Source organism: Protobothrops mucrosquamatus, unplaced genomic scaffold (genome assembly GCF_001527695.2).
Source record: "Protobothrops mucrosquamatus isolate PMUCROS unplaced genomic scaffold, P.Mucros_1.0 scaffold3342, whole genome shotgun sequence".
Classification (NCBI taxonomy): domain Eukaryota; kingdom Metazoa; phylum Chordata; class Lepidosauria; order Squamata; family Viperidae; genus Protobothrops; species Protobothrops mucrosquamatus.
In genome coordinates, this window is record NW_015389330.1 from 15,906 (window position 1) to 27,758 (window position 11,853).

The window sequence follows — 11,853 nt, forward strand, 5'->3', positions numbered from 1 at the left end:
CAACAATTGAGCCCCATCTCTGTCAATCTTTGTAACTTTAAGACGGCTGGACTTCAACTCCCAGAATTCCCCGCTAGCAAAGATCTAGACTAAAAGTACAAACGGGAGGTCCTTGTTCCACGGTCCAGTGCCACAAAGCTCAAAACCCTTCATTGGCACACCACACATGTTAAACAACTGGCACTCAACACCTGATGGGCATCCTCCCCCATGAGCCCCATCCCCTTGCCCCCTGGGTCCCCAAACCTCATTATGCTCTGAGGCTTTGTGGAAAATGCGTAGAAGTCAATGGAGGGTGTTATATCTTCAGTTCTTTAGGCATTGAATGAGGCAGAGTGTTGAAACAGCAAACAAGTTTATTAACTCAGAACAGAAGTAGCCCTAAAGGCTGCTGCACAGCTATTTATACAGTTAGCCTCTAGGTGGCAACCAATAGGTTTAAAGTAACAGTTTCCCACCCCAAACCTCTTTATCAGCTTGGAGACAGCCAGTCTGGCTTTCAGTAACAGCAACTGTTAAACGATACAGCAATGTAGGTCAGACATTAAGCAAGTGATTTAAAACAGTTGTGGACAATACATTACACCCCTTCCCCCTAGATGGCTCAAACTCTCAATTGCTGGACATAGTCCTACAGATATTTAGGCGGCCTTCTTGACCATTCTGAACATCTAGGGGTTGCAGGGGTCTCCCGGTCTACCCGCTCGCCTGCCCGGCTGGGTAGACCAAGACTCTGAGGTCCAGTGAAGTCAGGTTGACTTCGGTCCCTTTGGCTGGCCAGTCCTGGTCGGCCCAAACCAAAGTCCAATCATGCAGCAAAGTCTGCAGGGCTGTCCCTCAGCACAGTTTGCCGGTCCTGTTCAGCGGATACTGTCTGTCTGTCCGGGGGAAGCTCTCCTACGGCCTTTTCCCCATCTCCTTCAGTAAGAGTTTTGTTGGAGCGTGCTGTTGGGCCACTGTCACACGGCCCTTGCGTGCGGCCCTCTTGAGAGGCCTGAGCCAGCAACTGGTTTACTAGCCTCCGACGCAGCTGGTCAATGTGCCGGCGAATGACTCGCCCATCTTCCAGGACCACCTCATAAGAGAGTGGTCCCGACACCTTAACAACCACGGCTGCCACCCACAAAGCCCCTTGCCCGTAATTCCGGGTCCAAACCCGGTCACCCACTTGCAAATTCCGAGGTGCCTTTGGCTGAGCAGAGTCCGGGGCAACCCGGTAGGGGTGCAGCCTGTCCAGCTTGGTGATCAAACGGCCCCATCTGAATTCGGCAGGGCTTCTGCCCATGGCAGTACAGGGAGTTGTGCATTGGCAGAGTAGAAAATCTGCCAGTCTGTGGTGCCAATCCCCTGTGACAATCTGTTTTAGTGATTCCTTGGTTGTGCGGACCATGTGTTCCGCTTGGCCGTTCGAGGCCGGGTGAAAGGGAGCTGATGTGGCGTGCCGTATTAGATTTGCCCTGAGGAAAGACTGGAATTCAGAAGCGGTAAACTGAGCCCCATTGTCTGAGACTAACACGTCTGGAAATCTGTGTGTTGCAAAGATTCTATGCAGTTCCTGGATGGTCCTGGCAGTAGTATAGTATGGACTGGTGCGACCTCTAACCATTTAGAATGGATATCTACCACTATGAAAAACAGCTGTCCCTGAAAGGCCCCAGCAAAATTGATGTGAATTCTTGACCACGGTGTGTGTGTGTCCTCCCATCAGTGGACAGGGGCTTGCGGCATCTCCGGTCTGGATTGCTGGCACGTGTAGCAACCATGTACAACATCTAGTGGCCCCTTGAACCCCTTGAATTCTACCAGAAGTGTGGCTTTGCCTTTGACCGCCACTTGGGAGTTTTGGAAGTCTGTGAGTAGTAGATTAGACGGCCAGATCTTGGCCCATCTGTTGCTACGATGGCATAGGTTCTTGAATGTTCCTTGTGAAATGATGGACATGGCTGAGCCCATGTCCAGTTCCATCTTGCATGGAATTCCCTGAAGCTTGACCTGTAGTCTAAGCTTCTGCTTTAGGGGGCGATGGGCACCAGTGCGGAATACGCTCCTTCGGCTGGAGCAGAACCCTACTCATTGTTGACCTGGGGCCCCAGTACCTCTGCTGAATGCGTCTTCTTTCGGGCAGTCCCTCTGCCTCCACGCTATAATGGATAACTTGGCCTCAAAGTGGTCTCGGAGCTTTTTTTTCAAGTCCATGTAGGTGACCGACTCGAACGGCGCCGGGTGACCAGGTTCTCTGCAATGTCGTAAGGTGGTGGGGCCGCACACGCAGAGGAGTGTCGCAGCCTTCATTCCATCTTCGGTGACCTGGTTGGCGAGGAGGTAATTTTCGACGCGGGAAAAGTAGGATGCTCATCTCTCTGGGTGAGTTACGTTGAATTCTTCGAGCTTCCCAACCTTCGCCATAGTGGTTTGTTTCTTCGTTCAATGTCTTGCGCTGCTGGCTTCTATGTAGGCCCTAGGACAGATCCTTAGGGCAAGGTGGTCTCCAGCATGGCTAGCTGGCAGACCGAGGGGGGGGGGAACGTAGTTCCTGTCAGGCTCTGTGCTGACCTCACCCCCTAGTGACTTCAAGCTCTCTCAATGAAGCAGTACATCCCATCCTCGTCGCCACTGTTATATCTTCGGTTCTTTAGGCATTGAACAAGGCAGAGTGTTGAAACAGCAAACAAATTTATTAACTCAGAACAGAAGCAGCCCTAAAGGCTGCTGCACAGCTATTTATACAGTTAGCCTCTAGGTGGCAACCAATAGGTTTAAAGTAACAGTTTCCCACCCCAAACCTCATTATCAGCGTGGAGACAGCCAGTCTGGCTTTCAGTAACAGCAACTGTTAAACAATACAGCAATGTAGGTCAGACATTAAGCAAGTGATTTAAAACAGTTGTGGCCAATACATTACAGAGGGGTGCTTTGGGTCTCCCCAAAGGACAGACCGACAGACCCTGAGAGATCTAACCAGCATTGCTTGTGAAAGCTAAATTTTGGATGGATATTTCAGGGATTTTGAGCTCTATTTCTGGGCTTCATGGACATAGGAGAGTTATTGGAAAAAGATGGAGCAAGTGGTTCCTTGTTTCCTATTTGGGAAAGCTGGATGTGTCTTGATTCCCCCCCCCCCCCCGCAATCAGAGACTGGAAGGCAGCCCTGAAAATATCAGAATCTGATCAGAAATGGAGGTAGCTTAACTAGAGAAGCTGAGTAGTCCTTGTGGCTGCTAGATCAGCTTTGGAGTGATGGTGGATTGCTGTTTTTTTTCCTCTGTCCATACAGGATCTTTCTTGTATAAAATATATAATTTCAATTGTATCAAAGAGGGCTGCAGTCACTTGCTTTCTCTCCATAGATGCTGTGATATTACTAAACCTGCTCAAAACATCTGGACTTGCAGCATCCTACTGAACCACCAGAGTGGATACCTAGCGTGCTCACAACTGCTTGCCTCACACAGCACCTGGGACTTTGAGTTTTCTGTCCAGTCTCATCCATATATACATCTGCAGGGAAGAAGACCTGCGTGCCAATATTTAAACCCCCCAAAATGGCCAAATGGAAAGTGGACTTTGAAAAAAGATGCTTTCAAAAGAGGTGGGAGGCAGAGTACCTGTTTGTTGACATTGAAGATAAGGCTGTGTGCCTTGTTTGTGGAGCTACTGTGGCTGTATTTAAAGAATATAACTTGAGACGGCACTATGAGACGAAACATCAGGACAAGTACAAAAACTTGAACATGGAGCAGAAGGCACAGAAGGTGGAAGACTTGAAAAAGAGCCTGATGTCACAGCAGCATATGTTCACAAAAGCAAAATCACAAAGTGAAGCTGCTGTGAAAGCTAGTTTTATAGTGGCAGAAGAGATAGCTAAATCAGCCCGGCGATTTACAGAGGGGGAGTTTTTGAAGCACTGCATGATTAAAGTGTGTGAATTCTTGTGTCCAGACCAAAAGCAAGCTTTTTTGAATGTAAGCCTAAGCAGAAATACTGTTGTTGATCGGATATGTGAGCTTGCCACTGATTTACAAGGACAATTGGTTGAAAAGGGAAAAGAACACAGCACAGCTGACAATCTTTATCCGTGGAGTGGACTCAAGTTTATGCATTATGGAGGAACTTCTGGCTATAAAATCAATGCATGGCACTACCACCGGAAAGGACATATTTGAAGCAGTATCCAAAAGTATAAATGATATGAAACTGCCCTGGGACAAACTTATAGGACTCACAACAGATGGAGCACCTTCAATGTGCGGGAAAAAGAGTGGATTAGTAGGAAGGATGCGGGAAAAAATGAAGAGCGAGAATTGCACAGGTGAGCTGACAGCATATCACTGCATCATACATCAAGAAACACTATGCGGCAAAGCCCTGAAAATGGAACATGTAATACACACTGTAACACAGACAGTTAACTTTATAAGAGCCAGAGGTTTAAATCACCGTCAGTTTAAGTCTTTTCTTGAAGACATAAATTCTGAACTTGGTGATCTCCCTTATCACACAGAGGTGCGATGGCTAAGTCGAGGGAAAGTGCTCAATAGATTTTTTGAATTGCGTATGGAAATCTGTCAGTTTATTGAAAGCAAAGGAAAAGACTCCATAGCATTGTGGGATGAAAAGTGGCTGTGTGAATTAGCTTTTCTATGTGACATTACTAATTATCTCAGTGCACTAAACCTTCAGCTTCAGGGATGGGACTGTGTGATCACAGACATGTACGATGCTGTGAAAGCTGTTCAAGTAAAGCTGCGACTGTGTGAGACTCAGATGCAGCAAGGAAACTTGAGTCACTTTCCCAGTTGCCAAACAATCATAAACCAAGTCTCCACCACTGTGTTCTCAGGTGCTCAGTTTGCTGATAAACTGAGCACACTTCAGATGGAGTTTACACGTCGCTTTGTTGATTTTGAAAGACAGAAATTCAGTTTTGGACTGCTCAGCAATCCATTTTCAGTCGAAGTGGAGAGCGCACCTGTAAATATCCAGATGGAGCTGATAGAACTCCAATGTAATAGCACGCTGAAGGGAAAGTACGATTCTGTAGGACCCGCACAGTTCACCAGGTTCATCCCTGAAACAATGCCCCAACTCCGCCTACAAGCTGCTCGAATGCTCTGCATGTTTGGGAGTACATACCTCTGTGAGCAACTTTTCTCTGTCATGAGGGTGAAGAAAAGCGCACACAGAAGTCTGCTCACAGATGCACACCTCCACTCTATCCTGAGAGTATCCACAGCTCAAAACCTAATCCCAAACATGGATGAACTTGTAGCCAAGAAAAGATGCCAAACATCCAGTTCAGACAAAATGGCATGAGAACTAAAAAGCTTGTGTTTTTCTTTGTTTTAAATTTGTTTTTGCAGATTTATTTGAAATAAATAATTTATTTGTTCATATTTGAAATTTTAATCCTTTTTGCCCCACTTCTTAGACATAATACACTTCTGAACTAATATGATACAATAGTCTTACATGCAACTGGCCCTTTGAAGGCAACCATGATGCTGATGTGGCAAAAGTTTCCAGGAAGCAGTTTCCTCCAAGTCCAACTTCTTCTGCCTTGAAAGATCTCTGGAGAGGAGCAGGAGGTGGCAGGGAAGCTGCGTGAGGGAAGGCTGCTCCAACAAGCCAGCATCCTTACCATGCATGTGTCATGGTTCCGACTAATGAAACACTTCAAAGAACTTCCAGGCATTTTATCCTAAAAAAGTCTTTTTATTTATGTGACAAAATGTCGGCACAGGCATGAAGAAAGGAATGCTAAGATCTAAAATCCCCCCCCCACCGAGCAGTTATTTTGCTAGCATTTCCCTCCCCTATTTTGCTGTCATGATTTACGTTCTCCAATTAGTTTGAAGGGCAAAGGTTACCTTCCGTCTTCTTTCCCGGGCTTTTCCCTCCTCCCTCTCTCTCCTCTGAATTAACTCTAAAAGTGCCAGACAGTTCAGCATATTTTGTCAAAGCAAGAATATACAATATTAGCAGCGTTGACATCATGATTGAAAGTGGGGATTCCCTTTCAAGAAGGGCCAGCCTCCCTCATGCAGGACTGGGAAGTGCTGCTCCCCTGCCTCTTCCTCTTGCTTTCCAGAGATCTGTCAAGGCAGAAGAAGAAAACTACACACACACACACACATTCCAAGCTTGGAGACTAGTAGGCTATCCACATCTGAGCTAGCAAACTACCAATCATGCCTGGGCTTGGGAAGAAGGCCCTTTCCATCCTCTGTGGATAAAAGTCCCCAAACTTGGAATGCAGTGTGTGTGCGTGTGCATGCGCACATGCTTGGCTGCCAGAAGTTTGGGGAGGTGAAGAGCTTGTGGGGCAACGAGTTGTCCCTACATCAAGTTAGCCGGTGCAACTTGTTCTGTCCTGACCCAGGTATCTTGAGTCAGCTGCGCTGAGTGAGCAGCATTGAGCTGGCCACGCCCACCCGGCCCTTTGAGGGCAACCATAATACTGATGCGGCCCTCAATGAAATTGAGTTTGACACCCCTGGTGTAGGGGTTCCGGTAATTGCGTGACTAAAGTCCCTCCCATCAGGGAGCCATTGGCTTGCTCAAACCTCACAGGTTTGGAGAGCAGTTTTGCTCGTATGCCAAATTTAATGGCAAATGGCAACCTAATGACGCATTGGGAGCATCCAGAATCAACTAGCACTTTTAAATCTACCTGTGCCCCCGATTTAGGGATTATGAGCTTGGCAGGTAGTGAGAAAGGTGGGATGTGTCGGCTCACCATCGAGTCGTTCTCTCCTTCGTCATCGCTGTCGAAAGAGGGTAGAGCGGGGGCCGATCCAGCCTGAATCCCGGCATCCTCCTGTGTGAGGGATGTGACTTGGGCAACAGGTTCCTGTGTGATTCGGTTGGATTTCTCTCTCGTTGGCTGCTGGGCAGGTTTCTTTCTTACTGCTGGTCCTGGTATATTCTGCGATTGGGGGTAGGGGACTGGGCAATTTGCAGCTCGATGTCCCTGCTGTCCACATCAGAAGCACTTGATTGGCGGGCCTGCAGGTGGCCTGGGTCTTTCAGCAGCTGCAGCACTTGGAGATCCTCAGGGTGATGGTTGCTGTTTGGGTTGCTCTGGCCTCGTCTCGGCTTCAGGTGGGGGAGGTTTCTTATAGTGGGCAAGCTGAACGTCTAGTCTTACCGGCGCCTGGTACCATGCTTGCAGCTGATCAGGTACCGCTCGATAGATGCAGGCCTGAGAGAGGTGGTCGTCCAACCCTCCCCTGAAGTGATGGACTATGGACTACTCAGGCCACCTCTCTATCTGACCGGCTATCTTGCGAAACTCACGTACATAATCTAGGGCCGGCCGGCCGGCCGGCTTGCTTTATCTTATGGATTTGTTCTTCTGCTTTGAGGGCAATGGATGGGTCCTCAAATCTTTCTCTCAGTCCTAGGAGGAAGAGGTGGGGGTCCTCCAATTCAGGGGCTTGCTCATTGTATAAATTATTCAGCCATTCAGATGCCTCTCCCTCTAGACTGGACGCAATCACGTCAACCATAGCGGCTGGGTCTGGGTAGAGGTAGGCACAGAGGTTCAAATGACAGCGCACTTGGTTGAGAAAAAAAATCAGCTTCTCTGTGTCCCCATCGAAGGTTGCTCTGAAAGGTGGAGCAATCAATGGCTGCTGGGGCCCCCACTGTGGCGTTTGCACCCCCAGTTGCTGCTGGTCCCATCCTGACTGCTGCTGCATGCCCAGGGGTTGCATGTTCAGGGGCTGTGGCCATGCCCCCTGCTGCTGTAGGCCCCTCAGCGGTTGCTGTACGTTCAGGGGTGGTGACCAATCTCCTTGCTGTGGTCGTCCTACCACCAGCTGCTGATCTCCTGGCTTCTGCAGCACCCCAAGCTGTTGCAAGGCCTCTATTAGCTGTGGTAAGCTCAGAGGTTGCTGACCATCCACCTGCGGGGGACGCCAAACTCCCCATTGCTGCAGAGGCCTCAGACTGGGATTCCCTCTCTCTGTAGGGCTGGAGACCCTGGCAGGGGAAGACAGGGTCTGGAAGGCTGTCTGATCTGCAATGGAGGGGCTGTAGGCTCTTCTCAGCAGGAGTTGATTTCTGCTTCTCTTCTCTAGCTTTTCAAATCTTTCCAGTGACTCACCCGAACCTTCAGTGGCAGACGATCTGGTAGCTCTCCACCGGTCTGCTTTTGAAGCCTTTGAGGGTGGCAAAACAGTCTCGAGGCATCTGGAGTCTCCACTGGGCTGGGCCCAGTCTGAAATCTCCTCTTGAATCTTTGCCAGCTTCCCTCAAGTCTAGAGAGAGCGGCAGGGGTTCAAGACCCCTAGATGGTTTGAAAAGTTTTAGATTTCGGCTTAATGTCATGGTTCTGACAGATGCAATTCTTCAAAGAACCTCGAGGCATTGTTTACCTTAAGGAGTCTTTAATCAAAAGAGCATAGCTTCGGCACGTACACAGTCAAGCCAAAATCTGGATTCTCCTCCCCTAAGCACACAGTATCAAAAGCACAGTTCCTCCCTCTAATTAACCATCATAAATCACATTCTCCAATTAGTTTGAATTGTAAGCTTTCCCTCCTGTTTAACAACCCACCAAATTCTTATCTTCTCTTATTTCAAAACAGCCTTGAGAGACATTCTTCCTCCTCCCCTCCAGCATCAACTAATTCTAACTCTAAAAGTAACACACAAGTTAAAGAAGCAAAGCTACATCTCCCTATGTTGTCAAGCCAGAACATCCAATGTTAGCAGCATTGACACCATCTATAAAACATTTTATATAAATTTTCTTTATAGGAAGTTGACATTGTCAATTTATAATTTCTTTCCCATATACTTTGCCATTTTTCTAATTCTATATTATATCCAAAGTTTTTCGCCCATCTTATCATTGTTTCTTTAACTTGTTCGCTTTCCATTTCCAAAATTAATAAAAGAGTATACATTTTCTTAATTAGTTTCTCATCTGAAGTTAACAAAATCTTGTCAAATACCATCTGTTCTTTATAAAATCCATACAATTTAACGTCTTTTTCATATCTAGTTTGCATTTGTAAATGTGCCCACCACGACAAGTTGATCCCCTGATTTTCCATTTCTTTTTTTTTTTAACAATATTTTATTAGGTTTTATAAGGGTGGGGGAAAAATAGGATCGATATAGGTTAGTGGTGGCAAACCTATGGCACGTGTGCCAGAGGCGGCACTCGGAGCCCTCTCTGTGGGCACACGTGCCATTGCCCCAGCCTCGCCTCCCCCCACGACCCACTCCTCACCAGCAGCCCCCCTGGAGGAGAGTCGCCCCCGAGCGTGGCCCACACAGAGCAGGGCAGCCAAGGTCATGGCAGCCAGGCAGCGTAGAAAAGACTCTGCCCTCATGCCCCATACCGCACAGTTGATGCTGTGGGGTGCAGGCAGAGGGCGTGGCCACCATTGCACTGCTGGGCTGCCTGGGCAATCTGCGGTGGGCCCTGGAGGCGGTGAGTGGCCCTGTGGGCAGGTGGGGTGGGGGATGGGGTGGGGGTGGAGCAGGGGCAGGGGCAGGGGCAGGGCAGGGGGTGGAGCGGGGGCAGGGCCAGTTTTTGGGCACTCGGTCTCTAAAAGGTTCACCATCACTGATATAGGTAATGGGATGGGATTCGGGGTGGGGTTCGGGGATGGGGTTGGGATAGGGGTAGGTACAACAATGGGGTTGCCCCCAATAACATTTCCAAGCTTTAGCAAGCAGACTATTGTCCGGATACAGATATTCAATAAAAATAGTTAATATGATGATAAATAGCTATAGTCAACAAAAATAACAATAATCATAAAGTATATCGATTATTAAATTTCACAATCATTTCTTGCTAACTCATTTTGCTAACCATTGGTAAAAGTTTTCCCATGTTTTAAAATAGACTGTCTTCTTTCTCTTTAATCTCTAGGGTTAGTCTGTCCATTTCTGCACATTCTAGAATTTTCCTAATTATGATCTCATCAGATGGTATATTTTCATTTTTCCAATATTGGGCAAATGCTATTCTTGCAGCTGTCAATATATGTAATATTAAATACTCATTCTCTTTCCCATAGTTAGATCCTAGTATTCCTAACAAAAACAGTTCTGGCTTAAATTCTATCTGTATTTTAGTCATCTTTTCCAGCCATGTATGAATCTTAGACCAAACTTTTTTTGCACTAGGACATACCCACCAGATATGGTAATAAGTACCTGGCTTTTGTTTACATTTCCAACAATTATTCGAAACATTTTTAAACATTTTCGCTAGCCTTACTGGTGTCATGTGCCATCTGTAAAACATTTTATACAAGTTTTCTTTATATGAAGCTGCTTTAGTCAGTTTAATATTTCTATCCCATAACTTTTGCCAGTCTTCTAAGTCTATAGAGTATCCAAAAAAAATTGCCCAAACTATCATTGTCTCTTTTACTTGTTCTTCTTCCATCTTACAGTTTAGAAGAAATCTATAAAGTTTCTTAATCAAATTTTCATCTGTTTTCAAGAGTATTTGGTCAAATTCTATCTGTTCTTTATAAAATCCCATTGTCTTTGCATCTTTCTCGTATCTTGTTTGGATTTGCAAATAAGGCCACCATGCTAAGTCAATACCTTTTTGTTGTAAGTCTTGCCTGTCTTTAAGTTTTCCGTCCTTGTCCAAAATGTCTTTATAAGTAACAAGTTTATCGTAATTAATTAAATTTGGGTAAGCAAAAGCTTCCATTGTTGAGAGCCACTCTGGTATTTTGGTATAGATTTTTTGTTTAGTTCTCTCCCATTCTAAAAAGAGTACATATCATGTGTCTGATTAATGAAACACTTCAAAGAAATTAGTGTTACGGAGTGTCAGCACAACATGGAGAAATGCCAAGATCTGAATTTCCCTTCCTTTGCACATAACATTCCAGGCATTTCCCCTCCCCTGTTTTGGGGTCATGATTCACATCTTCCAATTAACCTGGAGGGCAAAGATTCACTTCCGTTCCATTCCGCGTGCTTTTCTCTCATCTCCCCTTCTCCTCTGAATTAACTCTAAAAGTACCAGACAGTTCTGCATATTTTGTCAAAGCAAGAATATTCAATATTAGCAGCGTTGACATCCGCCCCCCCCTTACAAAAAGGATAGGTCCTGTATGTGAATAAAAGCATATGTCAGGGATTATTTCTTGGTTTGTTGGGGTGTTTCGCATGAAACCTTTTGACGAGTCTGTTAGCTTTCACCTCACTGGATTTCACCCAGGTGGCTTCAGACAATGGGTATCCCTTCCATTGTACCTAGGTACTGCAATTTCCCTTTAAAAATTCTAGAGTCAAGAATATGTTTCACTTCATAGTGGGTCTGTCCCGCAACTATGAGGGGCCCGGGTGCCTTCTTCGGGGGAGGTCTTAAAGTGGAGCCCCGATAAGGTTTCAACAAGCTGCAATGGAAGACTGGGTGAATTCTCCCTAAAGGTCTAGGGAGTTTTAGTTCTACGGTGACCGGATTGATGATCCTTACTATGGGGAAAGGCCCCAAGAATTTTGGTCCCAATTTCTTGCTGGGCAATTTGAGGCGTAAATATTTAGCTGACAGATAAACCTTTTCCCCAACTTGGAATGTTCTTTGGGGAGCCCTCTTTCTATCAGCCTGCTTTTTATAGGTTTCAAAAGTCTTTTTTAAAGCAGTTTTTGTGTTTCTCCAAACTTCTTCCAACCCCCTCACCCACTGGTCAAGTGTCTGAGAAGTGGAGGGCACCTGAGGGTATTCAGGTATTGGGCTGCTGTGCACAGAATTATTGTACGCCACCTCCGCGAAAGGGAGGAGGTCAGTCCAGTTCGTCTGCTGGTAAGAAACGTAGCATCTAAGATATTGCTCCACCATTTTGTTAGCGGATTCTGCAGCCCCAT

The 11,853-nt window shown here is 46.5% G+C and overlaps 1 pseudogene; it reads left to right on the forward strand.

Annotated features, from left to right (window-relative positions):
* Positions 1–3,542: 3,542 nt before the first annotated feature.
* On the forward strand, positions 3,543–5,313 carry LOC107297492 (annotated as a pseudogene).
* Positions 5,314–11,853: the final 6,540 nt, after the last annotated feature.